Source organism: Oryctolagus cuniculus, chromosome 11 (genome assembly GCF_051225735.1).
Source record: "Oryctolagus cuniculus isolate XC-2025 breed Fujian yellow rabbit chromosome 11, ASM5122573v1, whole genome shotgun sequence".
Classification (NCBI taxonomy): Eukaryota; Metazoa; Chordata; class Mammalia; order Lagomorpha; family Leporidae; genus Oryctolagus; species Oryctolagus cuniculus.
The window spans coordinates 57693750-57708286 of NC_142877.1; the positions used below are offsets into that span (position 1 = coordinate 57693750).

The 14537-nt window shown below is 50.8% G+C and overlaps 1 protein-coding gene across 2 annotated transcripts in view; it reads left to right on the forward strand.

The window, feature by feature from the left end:
* NEUROD4 (neuronal differentiation 4) overlaps positions 1-14537 on the forward strand; it is a 41383-nt gene that overhangs the window by 4571 nt on the left and 22275 nt on the right. The window contains exon 2 of one of the 2 annotated variants that reach the window (XR_016216142.1): positions 1786-7011. The exons of the other annotated variant lie outside the window; for it this stretch is intronic. The gene's annotated coding sequence lies outside the window, so the exon portion shown is untranslated. Of the gene's footprint in view, positions 1-1785; positions 7012-14537 lie in introns of those variants that run through there. 2 annotated transcript variants of the gene reach the window in all.

Here is a 14537-nt window from a genome sequence, read left to right on the forward strand (position 1 = left end):
CTAGTAGGATGAAATAATTTTGGGGGAATCCAAGGTTAGCCAAGCACAAACCTGTTTCTTTAGGGCACGACTTCCCGGGAATTTGAATAATCTGGGAGGAATGGTGACTCTGGTGGGGAGAGGGAGGGTCATGTTTCCCAAGCACATGGCTGAACTGTGTTTTTGAGGAACGTCTCAATGAAATGACTAGTTATTCATTTCTACAGTATAATTGATTTGTTTTGAGAGAGAAAGAGAGAGTCCCATCTGCTGATTGCCTCCCCCTAGTGACTGCAATGGCTGGGCCCGGACTGGGCCTGATACTGGGAGCTAGGAATGCAGCTTGGGTACCCCGTGGGGGTGGCAGGAACCTAAACACTGAGCCATCACCCCCTCTTCTGGGGGTCTGCGGTAGCAGGAAGCTGGAACTGGGAGCTGAACCAGAAAAGGAGCCCAAGTCCTCGGATGTGCAGGTGTCTTACTGCTGGGCCAGACGATTGCCTGGGAAATTACTTTTGGGGAGTTTGTCTGCTACTACAGCCAGTCTTGTACCTGCTTCACCACAGCACCGGCCCCCTAAAAAATTTTAAAGAGGATGGAATTTAAAAGGCACAGCAGCAGGCAGAATTAGGAGGTTGCTGTAGATGTGGTACAAGGGGAAAGAAGTAGAGTGAGCCTGGGGCTAGTTTCCAGGTAGAACCTGTGATTCGGGGTTGCAGGGAAAAAGGGCCAGCAGGTCATAGACTGGAGGAAGGGGCAGCTTATTTCCAGTGTAGAGTCTTCTCTTCTCTCTGCAAGAGGGAAGCCTGGAAACCCGGGGGCCCCTCTGTCTGTTAGCCTGTAGTGAGCTGCAGTCCAGGGAGCCTGCTGGGCAGTGGGAAAATGACGGGGGCAGGACACAGTGATGGGCGGACAGCCACAGAGCAGGGCTTGTGGGAAAATGTCGGCCACCACCTCCGTGGTGACTCCCTGAGTCAGAGGCAGGGGGCGACTGCCTCCACCTGACCCCAGGGGTGTCTGCCAGGGACAGGACATGTGCGTCAAGCCCAAATCAGGTCTTAGCAGGAGCCCAGGATCCAAAGCCCAGTCTCTCTGTCAGGTTTGGAGCAAGAGAAGGGGAAGAAAAAGGAGAGGCTGAATCAGAGAGACTCTGAGAGGAAGTGGTTCACGGATGGGAGAGAGGCACCCTGAAGTGTGACCAGCACCCAACCTGCAAAAGGGTGTTCACTTTCCTCAGACACAGCCCTGCCCCTCCCCCCTCGCTCTGCTTCCCCACCCGAGGGACTGCGTGGGAGCGGCTGGAAGAGGCTTCTACTCACCTTGAGCTCGTTTTTCCTGGCCGATGCAAGATTAAAGAGGTGATGACAGATGCCGATCCTTCTCACCCTTGCTCAGCACCTGTTCCGAATTTTCCACGTCAATTACTTTTAAGATTTTCCCAGCACAGTATTTTCTTCATAATAACACTACAGATTGCTTATTGAGTGAAAGTTCTGTAGAAAACGATGAATATATATTAACTTTAATTCAGAAAGCACACAAGAGAAACAGAAAAACGGTTATCTCCCAGCGCATTGTACCCCAAAATGACCAGCAGGGGGCAGCCTATACCCATTCGCTGAGCACATCCATTCACCCACTGACCAGAATTCCTAACCCAAAGTGATGATTTACCCATTTACGGAATAGCTGGGCAGTCTGTCCTTGTGTGATTTCGATGACCAGAGGTTGGACAAGCTTAGAGGCTGCAGGCGCAACTGAATTTTTCTTCTTTAAATTGATGATTTTACTATTCTCTTATTTTAGAGTCAGCGCGTGAGAGAACAGAAGAGCAGGACAGAGTGAGAGTGAGTTCACTCCCCAGCTGCCCACTGTGACCAAGGCTGAGCCAGGCTGAAGCTGTGAGGCAGGAACTCATCACACGGCATCAGGAGCTCAAGCCCTTGAGCCATCATCGCCTGCTGGGTCCCAGGGTGTGCATCAGCAGGGCGTCCGGGGCCAGGAGCTGACACCCAGACATGAGATGTGGGTGTTTCAGCCACCAGGTCACATGACAGCTCCGTCTGACTGTAGCTCTTACACCCTTTCTGCCTGTCTACAAAGGGGGACAGTGATTTTTCAAAACCAGAACATTTAGCATGATGAGTTGTGGGGAGCAACTCGGACTAGACTGTTACTGGAATTAAGACTTATTCTATGCATCTGCTCTCCCACAATATGGCGCTGGGAGAGGAGTAAACAGCTTTTACACAGCTGCCTCCAGTTCGACCAGTAACCTGCAGGAGCTGATCCTGCTCCTGATTGGAGGAGAGCAGCGTACTCGGCGTGTGGGTAGCAGAGTTGGGATTGGTGGAAGAGGACTATAAAGGAGGAGAGAGACAACATGCACCAGGAACATCTATCTGAAGGAACACCTGTGCAGCCCCCTAGAGAGCCGGCCGGCGGTGTGCCGCTCCCCCGCGGAAGTGGGGAAAGTGGCAGGGGGAACCGCCCTTCCACGGAGGTGGAAGGGACGGTAGCCAACCCGGGAAGAACCAGCAGCAAACCTGGGAAGGGCCGAGCAGACAAAAGAACAGCGCAGGGTTTAGTGTCGCTCCTCCGCGAAGAGGGGGAGCGACAATGAGTGTTGTCTTACAAACCTTGTTCAAATTTCATTATTTTCTCAATAGCATGGAATAACTATTTCCCAGTTGCCTACAGCATATATTTTTCATGTCTTTTTAAACTGGAGCTCTTCTTCCGCTTTCCTTATCTTTCCCGAGATGGAGGAAGCTTGTTTCTCCCAGGCCCTGGAGCTTCTCCCGGCATCCCTCAGTCCAGTGTGTCCAAGGCTGCCATGATTAACCTGGGGTGGGGGACTCTGTCAGCGTTGGGCTTCAGACCAGGGAGCACATGCTAACGTCTTTCCCTCGGGGATATAGCATGCAACGCTCCCTACCCCCATCTCCTCTTTTTATTGTGAAGTTAAAATATTCCCATTTAAAATTTTCTTAAGATTTTATTTATTTATTTGAAAGATAGAGTTACAGACAGAAAAGGAGAGACAGAGACAGAGAGAGAGCGGTCTTCCATCTGCTGGTTCACGCCCCAAATGACTGCAATGGCTGGAGCTGCACAGATCCGAAGCCAGGAGCTTGAAGCTTCTTCCTGGTCTCCCTCGCGGGTGCAGGGGCCCAAGCACTTGGGCCACCTATTACTGCTTTCCCAGGCCACAGCAGAGAGCTGGATTGGAAGTAGAGCATCAGGACTAGAGCCAGCGCCATATGGAATGCCTGCGCCACAGCGCCGACCCCCCAATTTAAAATTATCAAATATTTCCAAATATTTTAAGGCTATGTAAATATCCTATGGCTCATCCCATGTTGCCACCCCATGCTTGCTTGTGTCAATGTATCTGCTTACCAGTGCAGAGGCATCAACAACACAGGATGTGGGGCAGAATGCAACCTGGGTATACTGAGAAAGATCACTCCGGGCAGGAGTGGGCACTGCAGTTAGGACTGGTCCCGGGAGTGCCTGCATGTTAAGTACTGGCTCTGCTTTCATCCAGGTTCCTGATACAGCACATCCTGACGGCAGCACTGACGGCTCAGTTAGCTGGGTCCCTGTCACCCGTGTGGGAGACTCTGCTGTTGGTGACTGTTTGTGGAGCGAACCAGAGGATGAATGATTCCTGTCTCCTTGTCTCTCTCTGCCTTTCAAACATATAAAATAAACAAATAAATAAAAATGTGAAAAATATAGGGAACCATCCGTCCGGAAGCTGTGAGAATGCTTTCTCTGTCTCCAGCTCCCTTCTGCCTGCAGCTCTGGGACTGGAGTTTCCACTCGCTCCAGAAAGTTCTGTCCCTGAGTTTAGCACATGGCATTTCTTCGGAGCTCAGAGGGGGAACCGATGCCCGGCCTCCAGGCTGGTGCTGCCCGGCCTCCAGGCTGGTGCTGCCCGGTCTCAGACCACACGTTTCCGTGGCCAGGTGCCTCTGTGGGGGGCTCACCCAGGCTGGCCATGAGCAGAGAGACCTGCAACTCTGGCCTGGGTTTGGAGGTACATCAGAATCCGGAGGAAAACAAGCACATTGAAGCTCTGCCTCCATAGCTTCCTGCTCCAGTTGTTTCAGTAACCCAACTCACATTCTTGTCCTAGAACAGCGCTTCCAGGAAGGCTTTGTGACTCCCATGACACGAATGAAGAGATTATGGCCCCACAGTCTCTGCAGAAGGCCGAGACCCCTGTGTCAGCTTTGTGGCTTTGTATCAGCCTTGCCTGCAGGGCGGTCCCAGGGCAAGCCAGCAATGGATGGTCTCGTCACTGACCCGCAGCGCCGTGTGTTCTCCCAGCACTGATATGGAACAACTTATTAGTTTTCAATATTAATAACCCTGTGGGCTCTGGCCATTTATTTAGAGAAGAATTCTGAAAACTGGCTCAAATAGACCAGACAACACGGTAAGTTTTTAAGCTTTTTATTCAGTGAGAGAAATGCACAGGAGAGTGAGGGCTTTATTTAGGGGAGAAAAGAGAGGTCTAGAAGTTAAGTTGGGTCCATACCAAGCAGGCTTTGCAGGTGGAGCAAGCATGCAGGCAGGAAATCAGCCATTGGGCAGCCCAAAGTCCAAGTGCCCACAGGGCAACACGGGAGGACCCTCGTGTTACAGACCTCTTATTTACTCCCAAAGGGGGAGTGTTTATGTAGTCTGATTGGCAAGTGGGTGTACAGGTGGGGTCAGGTAGGGGCATGTGATCTCACAGGGGGCGTGGCCTTCCAGCTCACAAACCTAATCAATGTTTACCTATCTGCCTGCCTACATCAGCACCCAGTGGGAAGCAGAGCGGTTGCAGCTTGTGCGGCCGGCAGAGGACGATTGGCGCCCTCACGGCTCAAGGGGAACTTGAGGCTTTGACTTCTGCACTCTGATTTTGACGCAGGTCCTGTTTGTGAGGAGGGGGTCCAGGATGGGTTGGGGGAGGGGAAGCTGCAGGGGTCTACGGGGAATCAGGGCTGGGAGACCTGGAACCCAGGTGTCTCTCTGGCTTCCAGGACAGGGGCTGCGGAGCTGCCCCACGGGCCCCCACGGGCTTCAGGGCGCGTGGCACATCTGCGCCCTCTCTGGTCTCTCTTGCCAGAGCCCAGGAGATGGTAGGGACCCTAGAGAAGGCGTCCTCCTGGGTGCAAGGCAGATGTCCAGCAGCTGAGCAGGCAGGGCCAGGTGTGGGGCCCCTCCTCCACCAGCTGGGGTCTGCAGAGGCCCTGGGAGCACAGCTTTGGGAACAGGAAGGGGGCTTCACTCCTTCTGCCTCCCAGAGGCTCTCAAAGCCCCAGAGGGCAGGCACTGCATGGGAAAGGAGAGCGCTAGAGGGTAGGAAAGGTGGGAAGGAAAAGGAGGACCTGGGCGTCCCCGCTGCTTTCTCCTGTGGGTCAAGGGCGGTTGGGGTGGGGGCAGAGAACAGCTCACAGGGACTTACAGGGGAGAAGAAAGGACAAAAGCCCAGGGCAAGTTGACCCCGAGGCAGAGGGTAAATAAAAGATCCTCAACTTCTCTCTATGAGGCTTCAGTCTCCCCCAGTAAGAGGCTGGTGTGAGAGAGGTCTGGCTTACGCTGGATGTGAGGAAGGGTTTCCAGGACATCTCCAGGTTTTCTGTCACCTCATGGGGTGGAAATGCTTGCAGGTGCAGTTGGAGGGGTGGGGAGGATGCCTGGAGGAGCAGTGTGTTTCCCCGGGGAGTGGGTGATCTGGGTTTGAATCTCAGCTGGCAGCTGAGTTTGTGGAACTACACAGCCCATCGCAAGGTGAAGAGAAGTGACCGGATAGCGAGGGGGAGGTGAAGTCAGCTCTGTCACCTGGAACATAGTGACCAAATGAAGGGTGCAGCTGCCATCACCCTCTCATTTACAGAGAAAAGACCACTGGGCTGACCATGAGAAAGTCGGGTTTCTATTGATTTCTTTCTAGATCTTTCCCTTGACAAACAATCGCTCCTTCGTTCTGATAGGGAGGAGTTAGGCGGGGAGTTATGTAGGAATAAATAAAGGTGTAATAATTTTTTTTGTGGCTGGCGCTGTGGCTAACTTGGCTAATCCTCCTCCTGCCTGTGGCTCTGGCACCCTGGGTTCTAGTCCCGGTTGGGGCACCGGGTACTAGTCCCGGTTGCTCCTCTTCCAGTCCAGCTCTCTGCTGTGGCCCAGGAGGGCAGTGGAGGATGGTCCAAGTCCTTGGGCCCTGCACCCGCATGGGAGACCAGGAGAAAGTACCCGGCTCCTGGCTTTGGATCAGCACAGCACCGGCCATATCAGCCATTAGGGGAGTGAACCAATGGAAGGAAGATCTTTCTCTCTATTTCTCTCACTGCCCATAACTCTGTCTCTCTCTCACACTGTCTAATTCTGCCTGGCAAAAAATAAATAAAATAAAATAAAATAAAGTAAAAAGAATTTTTTCATAATTTCCGTGTAGCTGTGCATTGTAACTCAACCCCCTTGCCTGTAAATCCAGTGTGCTCCCTTTCTCATGCTGCACCTGAGTCTCATCCAGGACCAGGAAACAGGAGACACCATGATGGCAACGCTAGGCTCCACATGGAGGTGCTGTGAAACTCTAAGAAAGCTAAATTCTGCCCCATCTCACAAGAGAGGCTGACAGGGGCCAGCCTAGTGGCACAGCAGGTTAAAGCCTCAGCCTGCAGCACCAGCATCCCATATGGGCACCGGTTCAAGTCCCGGCTGCTCCACTTCTGATTCAGCTCCCTGCTAATGCACCTGGGAAAGACATGGATGATGGCCCAAGTACTTGGGTCCCTGCACCTACGTGGGAGACCTGGAAGAAGCTCCTGGCTCCTGGCTTCAGACCAGCTGGTGTGGTCATCTGGGGAGAGAACCAGCAGATGGAAGACCTCTCTCTCTCTTTCTCTCTCTGTCTTTACTTCTCTCTGTAACTCTGCCTTTCCAATAAATAAAATAACTCTTTAAAAAAGAGACTGATAATGAGGGAGTTACCTTTCTTTTCTTCCTGGCTTTTAGATTACACTTCTCTGGCCTCCTCCACAATCTTTCCTCACACACAGCCCTCTGGCCACTCATGACAGGCAGCTCCCTATGTAAGATGGCCCTCACCCAAGCGAGGAAGCATAATATTCTCTCTCTCTTTCTCTCTCTCTCTTAAGTAAATCCTGCTCTCAACTTGTGCATTGTATTTATGCCTCTGCTTTGAATTTGGGACAAGAACTTGGAATAAAGATTAAGATTCCAATGCCCCAACGGTTCCTCTGTGTCCTCTAGCGATCAGGCAGAATTGCGTGAGATCCGAGTTCTACTTCCAGTTCTGATCAGAACACACATTTTGAACCAATGCAGGTGATGTCACCACTCTGTGCCTCAGTTTGCCTACCTACAAACGGAGATGCTCATGCCTGGTGTGTGTGCCCAGGGTTAGAGCCTAGTGTGCAGAGTCTGGCAGGCCCACATTTGAATCATCTCTTCCACACTTGCCAACTCTGTGACCTGGGGCCTTTTGTTTATGTCTCTGAGCAAGATTTTATTCATTTATTTGAGCGGTAGAGTTACAGACAGTGAGAGAGAGAGAGTCAGAGAGAAAGGTCTTTCCGTCCATTGGTTTACTACCCGAGTTCACTCCCCAAATGGCCACAAAGGCCAGAGTTGCACCAATCTGAAACCAGGAGCCAGGAGCTTCTTCCCAGTCTCCCATGAGGGTGCAGGAACCTAAGGACTTGAGCCATCTTCTACTGCTTTCCCAGACCACAGCAGAGAGCTGGATCGGAAGAGAAGCAGCCAGGACTAGAACCGATGCCCATTTGGGATGCTGGCACCGCAGGCAGGGGATTAACCTACTGTGCCAGGGTGCTGGCTCTCCTCAATTATTAAATGGGCATCTTAATGTCCAACACTTTGTTGAGCTCCATTCTCACTCCTTAAGACGGTAAGTGTAAGAAGCTGAGGCCAGTGTCTGGAAGTGTCTTGGAAGCTGGGAGCTTTTCTGCAGGAATAAGACCACTTAAGGATTTCTTTTGGTTGCATGTCCACCACCTGAAGCAAAGAAGGTGATGATGGGTGTAAATTTCAAATCCTTATTTTTGCTTTCCCTGTTTAGAAATGATCCTCTGAAAAAAAGTGTCCTGAGAATATTTGTCCCAAATTTAGCCATAACCTGCTCCAATACCCCCTCCTCCTTCCTCTCCCAGGGTATCCCAGAAGGCCCATCCATCAACTTTCAACCTCACCTTTGTCATGCAGAGTGGACTAGCCCCTAGCTATCAAGCCCTTTCCCCTCCTCCCCTCAGCACACATCAGCACTCACAGGAGCCAAGTGTGTACACACACACACACACACACACACCACATAAATTCTCAAAAGCCAAATTAAAGTCACCGTCCATCCACTGCCAGAAGCCCCCTTTCTTTGGGAGAAGGAGCTCCTCACCCTCCGTTGACCACCCCCCCCCCCCGCCCCGTCCCATCCTCCAATGCAAGGGCACACCGGTCACCATCCCAATTCTCTTCCCCTTCTCTATTGCTCCATAATTATACTCTCCGCCTCCCAGTGTCATGCTAATACCAGCTCCCGGCACAGCTGCCCAGATTAAATTAGAGCTCAAACCAGCAGGCGGACTAATTATATTTCCTGGGTTGGAATTGTCTTCCCCCACCTTTGGGGTAGTGGGCCAAGAAAGAGTGAATGAGCAGGGCCAATATTTGCTGAGGATATTTGACGCTTCGTGCCTGGGTGGTTTTGTCCTCCCCAGCACACTGGGGCCCCTTGAATTAGATTAGACCAGAGCCAGAGAAGAGACATTTCCTCAAAGGACCCCCTCCATCCCATCCATTCTCCTGCTGGCTGGCCTGGCTGGGCCTGGCCACCATTCTCCCACCAAGGAAGAGAGAAAGGCATGGAGGCCTTTTCAAGAACCAGATCCCACTGCCACATGGGTGGAGCCTGCCTTCCTTCCCAACCTCAAAGTCTTTGCCCCAAGTCTTCACTGCCACCCACCCTGTAGTCTTTATTGCCCAATTCTTTTATACTTGTCTCCTGCAGAAAACACTGCTACTGTCCTTACTGAAATTTTTATCTTTCCTTATGCATGGCTGGAGCACCCTGAAAGGTTCAGCTTGCCCAGAGACACAATTTTCTTCCTTTCCTTATTGCACCAACATCGTGTGCACAGTGCATGCCACACAGTGATGTGGATGGTAAAGAATAAGAACCGAAAGGGGGCGCTCCTTTCCAAGGGGGTAGGGCTCCGTGCTGGGTCTCAGCGCGGTGTGTGTCCTATGGGATAGGCAGAAGTCAAGCGCTCTGTGCAGGGTGCTGTGTAGGCACAAGATGTTTGGAGAAAGAAATAATTGAGGCAGTGATGTTTGAGTGAACTCTAAAAGGTGAGGACAGGAAGTTTGAGTGGGGAGATTAAGGATACAGAGGCAAGGAAGGCTTAGACATTTTATGACCTGCAAGAAAAAGGGATGAGACAAAACGGTAGCCAGCAATGAGTCTGGAAAAGTATCATGGTGACAGCAAGCTGGCAGAGCAGTGGCTCTGGAGTCTAGGGTGTGGTCTGAGTTGACAACACACATTTGGGCACCAGCACTTTTTTGCAGATGGCTTTAGCGCATAATCATGTAGAGTTCGACACAGGAAATTAGCGTCCGTAGAGTCAGTCCAAAGGGTGAAATGTTGATTATAGCAGGAAGACAAAGTGGTGATTCCAATGTCCATGATTTTGTCACCGGCCGATGCCCCAAGCAACCCCAAAGCCTTCATTGTGACTCGCTTCTATTTCAAGATCCTAAAAGTACTTCATGTTTTCCAAAGTTGTTTTCAGGATTTTAGTTACATTTCAGGGAGAGATGGAATCACCAGCCTGAACCTGACCTGGTCCAGACCCTGCTGCCAAGGCAATGCCTTCATCCAAGTTCAGGCTTTGCTTGTTACCAAACATGAGATTTATGTTTCTGGGCCAGTGCTGTGGCGTCCCTGGTTAAGCTGCCGCCTGCAGTGCCAGCATCCCCTAGGGACACCAGTTCAAGTCCAGCTGTTCCACTGCTGATCCAGCTCTCTGCTAATGTGTCTGGGAAAGCAGCAGAGGATGGCCCAAATACTTGGGCCCCTGCACTCACATGGGAGACCCGGAATAAGCTCCTGGCTCCTGGCTTCAAACTGGCCAAGCTCTAGCCACTTGGGGAGTGAACCAGTGGATGGAAGACCCCTCTCTCTGCTTCTTCCTCTCCCTCTCTATAACTCTGCCTCTCAAATAAATAAATCTCTAACACAGGGATCTATGTTTCTGATCCTGTGCCTGCCCCAGCACATGGTAGCAAGAACTTCTGTTGCACGTTCAGCTTCCCTTTGCTGGTCACCACTGTGGAAACAGTTCCCTGTGATCTCTTTCCTTGCTGCAAGTAAATACATTACTTTGTGTGACAACACCTTCTGGTGTATTTCCTTTTCTTTCTTTCATTTTTCAAGATTTATTTACTTGTTTGAAAGAGTTGCAGAGAGACGAAGGTGGGGAGTAATCTTCCATCCACTGATTCACTGCCCAGATGGCTTCAGTGGTCAGGGCTGAGCCAAGCTGAAGCCAGGGGCCAGGAGCTTCTTCTGGTCTTCCACATGGGTGGCAGGGGCCCAAACACTTGGACCTTCTTCTACTGTTTTTCCCAGGCCATTAGCAGGAAGCTGGGTTGGAAGTGGAACAGCCAGGACTTGAACCAGCACCCATAGGGAATGCTGGGGTCACAGGCATCAGCTTTATCTCCTATGCCACAAAGCCAGGCCCCTGACTAACTTATTTTAAACTGGTAGAACATAAATCACTGCTTAGTAAGACCAAACCCAGCTTCTTGTTTCCTATGGCAAGAGTGAGTACTAACTTGTTAAAATCTCAATGTTTGTGGGCGAGAGGTAGGAGTCTGGAGACTTCCAAGGTTTGCAGGCACAGGCTAAGAAGGATCTTCCAGTGTGCAGAGTGCATAGGGTGCATAATGTGAGTGAGGGTAGTTTAGGATTGCAAGAGAAAGCACGATAAGAATTTTGTGGTGAAAATTTTGAAGAGTGTTGGCTGATAAGCCATAATTTGATGATCTTCTAGATTTTGTGGATAGCTGAGATCATGTTGTATACAAAATCGCATGCATTGTATTCTTTTTATTTACTTCATACTATTTTTCTGTTATGCGTGTGTCTACCATCAGCAGTTAAAAGCTGCAAGCTTCCATCTTATGAACTCATCTAAATATAATGATTCTATTAGTCCATTTCAGTTATCTCCTAGTTTTTTTTTAAAGATTTATTTGTTTATTTGAAAGACAGAGTGAGATAGAGAGGGAAACAGACAGATGCAGATGTTCCATCAGCCGCTTCACTCCCCAGACAGCCACAGCAGCTAGGGCTGGGCCAGGTTGAAGCTTGGAGCCAGAACTCCAGCCAGGTCTACCCTGCAGGTGGCAGGGACTAAAAAACTGAGACATGTGCTGCTTCTTAGGCACATTAGCAGGGAGCTGGATCAGAAGTGGAGCAGCTGGGACTTGAACCAGCGCTCCCTATGGAATGTGGGCGTTCAAGGCCATGTCTTCATTGGCTGAGCCGCAACAACCAGTTACTATTTTAACTTCAGTTGTTTACTATTTTAACTTATATAAATAACACAGGGGGGAATTCATTTGTACATGAGGAGAATCTGAATGTGACATATTTTTCTCCTTTGAATGTGAGATGAAATTATGGGATCAAAAGACTCTTGCCACCTCTTAACTCTCAAGTGACTGTAACTGGTTTTTGATTTGGTTTGCTTTCAGATAAGCTCCAGACCTGTGATTCCAGTCACCTTGGTGGCTAACCTCACTGAAGTCACTTTGAGAATTTTTTTTAAAAAAAAGATTTTATTTATTTATTTATTTGAGAAGCAGAAGTATAAACAGAGAGAGATGGAGAGACAGAGGCAGAGAGAGGTCTTCCATCCACTGGTTCACTCCCCAATTGGCTGCAATGGCTGGGGCTGAACCAATCAGAAGCTAGGAGCCAGGAGCTTCTTCCGGGTCTCCCATGTGGGTGCAGGGGCCTAAGCTCTTGGGCCATCTTCCACTGCTTTCCCAGGCCATCAACAGGGAGCTGGATCAAAAGTGGAGCAGCTGGGACTCGAACTGGTGCCCATAGAGGATGCCGACACTGCAGGCGGCGGCCCCAACTTTGGGTGTTTTATCTCATTTTTTTTTCTTTCCCATCCACAAAAGATTTCAGACTTTCTGCCCAAGAGGAGACAAATCCGTACAAAGCAGCCATATGCAGCTCTTTGCAAACACGGGTTTGCTCTTCTGTGTGGCTCCATATAGTTAAACACTGTTCTCAGAAAACAAATCATCGAATTATCAACTCCAGTCAAAAACAACTGAACAAGGAAAACTGGATTTTCCCACCTCTCCCAATCCCTACAACCAGAAACCTAAGCAAACAGCATGCAAAAATAAAAATCAAAACACGCACGCCTAGGATTTCATCTTCCACAAAATAACCGCCTGCAACTTTAATATGTGATATGTAAAAGAAATTAGTGTGAAGCTTTAGAGGGGGAAAAAAAAAACTGTGTGTAAATGCCAGTCCACATTTGGTGCAGAATTATTAGAAAAATTGTCCACAGCTTCACCCGGCTCACAACAGAGCTCAAATTCCACTTCCTGCTGTCCCCTCTGCCCAGAGGCAGCTTTTCTCAGCCCCTGGGCAGCTTCTCCTGTGTCCTGTGGGCTTGCTTTGTGGGCAGCAGAGGTTCCCGTGTGCAAAGAGCCAATGCAACTCTGCCGTCCCCGGCGGGCGTCGTCCTATTTTCCTCGTGTTTGTCTCCCGGCATCTCGCAGGATTGGAACAAATACTTATTTGTTATAATTTTGAGGGAGCTGCGATTGGGATTTTCTGCACCGTTGCTCCCTTCTGTCAGCATGCCTAATCCTGAGCCGATGGATAGCCCCGTGCACGCGGGGACCAGGACCTCGGGAAGTCTTAATTACACAGCGTCAGATGCAAAATAACCTCCCTGGGCTGGCCTCTCCCTCGCTGGTCCGGGTGACATCCCAGGCTTCCAGGAACTGGGAGCAGGAAGTGAGCTGAGTGAGGCTGGGGAAAGCAGGGAACACAGGGGCTGTAGCCCGGGCTGAGAGGAGGAGTGGAGGAGAGGGACAGGAGCCCCGGGGCTGGGGAGGGGAGGGCCGATGGCCACAGGCCAGGAAGGGGACAGTGGAAGGCTGGCAGATGGGGAGCTCCCGTGGAGGGCTCTCTGAGGACCGACCGGTGCACAGCCACACTTTGTGTCAAGTAAATCAAATCGGGGAGCCCCGTGCGCTGAAAGGGTGGGGGACTCACACAGTAGGGAGGGGTCTGGGAAAGGGGGGTGCCCTTGGAGCCTAGAGAAGAGCAAGGAGAGGGAGCTGGGAGAGGGAAAGGGAGCCGCCGGCCGGCTCCTGGGAGGCCTGCTTTTTCCAGAGCAGTTGTGGGGTGGGGGGATGCTGAGGACAGGGAGCGGCAGGGGTCCGCTCTACTAAGGCCTCATTTGCTCATGCTGGGGAGTGGAGACAAGCCTGAACCCGCAGTGGAGCGTGCACATGTGTGTTGAGGAGCTGGAGGGAGGCCAAGGCTGCCTTAGTCACAGGTGGTAACACCTCAGCGAGGATCAGGGAAGGACCTCCTCGGGCGGTGGGAGGTGGGAGGTGGTCGGTGGCAACTGGGCTCAGCTGGCATCCGTGGAAAACATTCAGAGCCTTCATTCAGCCCTAACGACACTTAATGGGCCATCAATAGCTGCTTCACCAGGTGCATCAACAGGGAGCTGGATCTGAAGTGGAGCAGCTGAGACTCGAACCTGGACGCATAATGTGATATTGGTGTGGTAGAGGTTTTTAACCTGCTGTGCCGGGGAAAGAGATTTTACCCTTAGAATTGGATTTGGGCTTTTAACTTCTGGGTTTGTCTATGTGAAGTAGACATATGGGGGCTGACAAGAAGTTTTCACTGAGTCCCTGAGTAGGGTAATGAGAAGTTTTGTGTTTATCCTTTTACCTCCTCTCCCTCACTTTACTTTTCCCGATTCTCATTTTAATCATCTTTTATTTGTGATTCCCCAAACCCCTAGTATCTCTAAGGGCATCCCAACTCCCGTCATCATCATTCTTTCTAGTGTAGGGAAGGCGAGGTAGACTTTTTCCTAAGGTTTGGAGTTCAGTAGGATGAAGAAGGGTGTGCGTAGGGTGGCTGCGTAATGCCCACCCAAGCTTGGATTTTTTTTTTTTTTAAGGGAGAAAGCTCTAAAGTACTTAGCAGGCATCAGTTGATCCACAAGATGTGGGAACTGTGAGTACACTAAGGAAACCCAACCCAGCGGTCACCCTAGATGTGACTAAAGATGCCCCGTGTAGCCGGGCATCATGTGGGTGGGTGGGTGGGGGAGAAGGCAGGGGTGGGGTGCCGAGACCATGCCACAGGGAGTTTCACGCCATCTACCTGGCACATCACCTTCCCTTTACCTAGCCCATGTTACCAATGGAGGAGTAGGATTCTGGACTGGGGT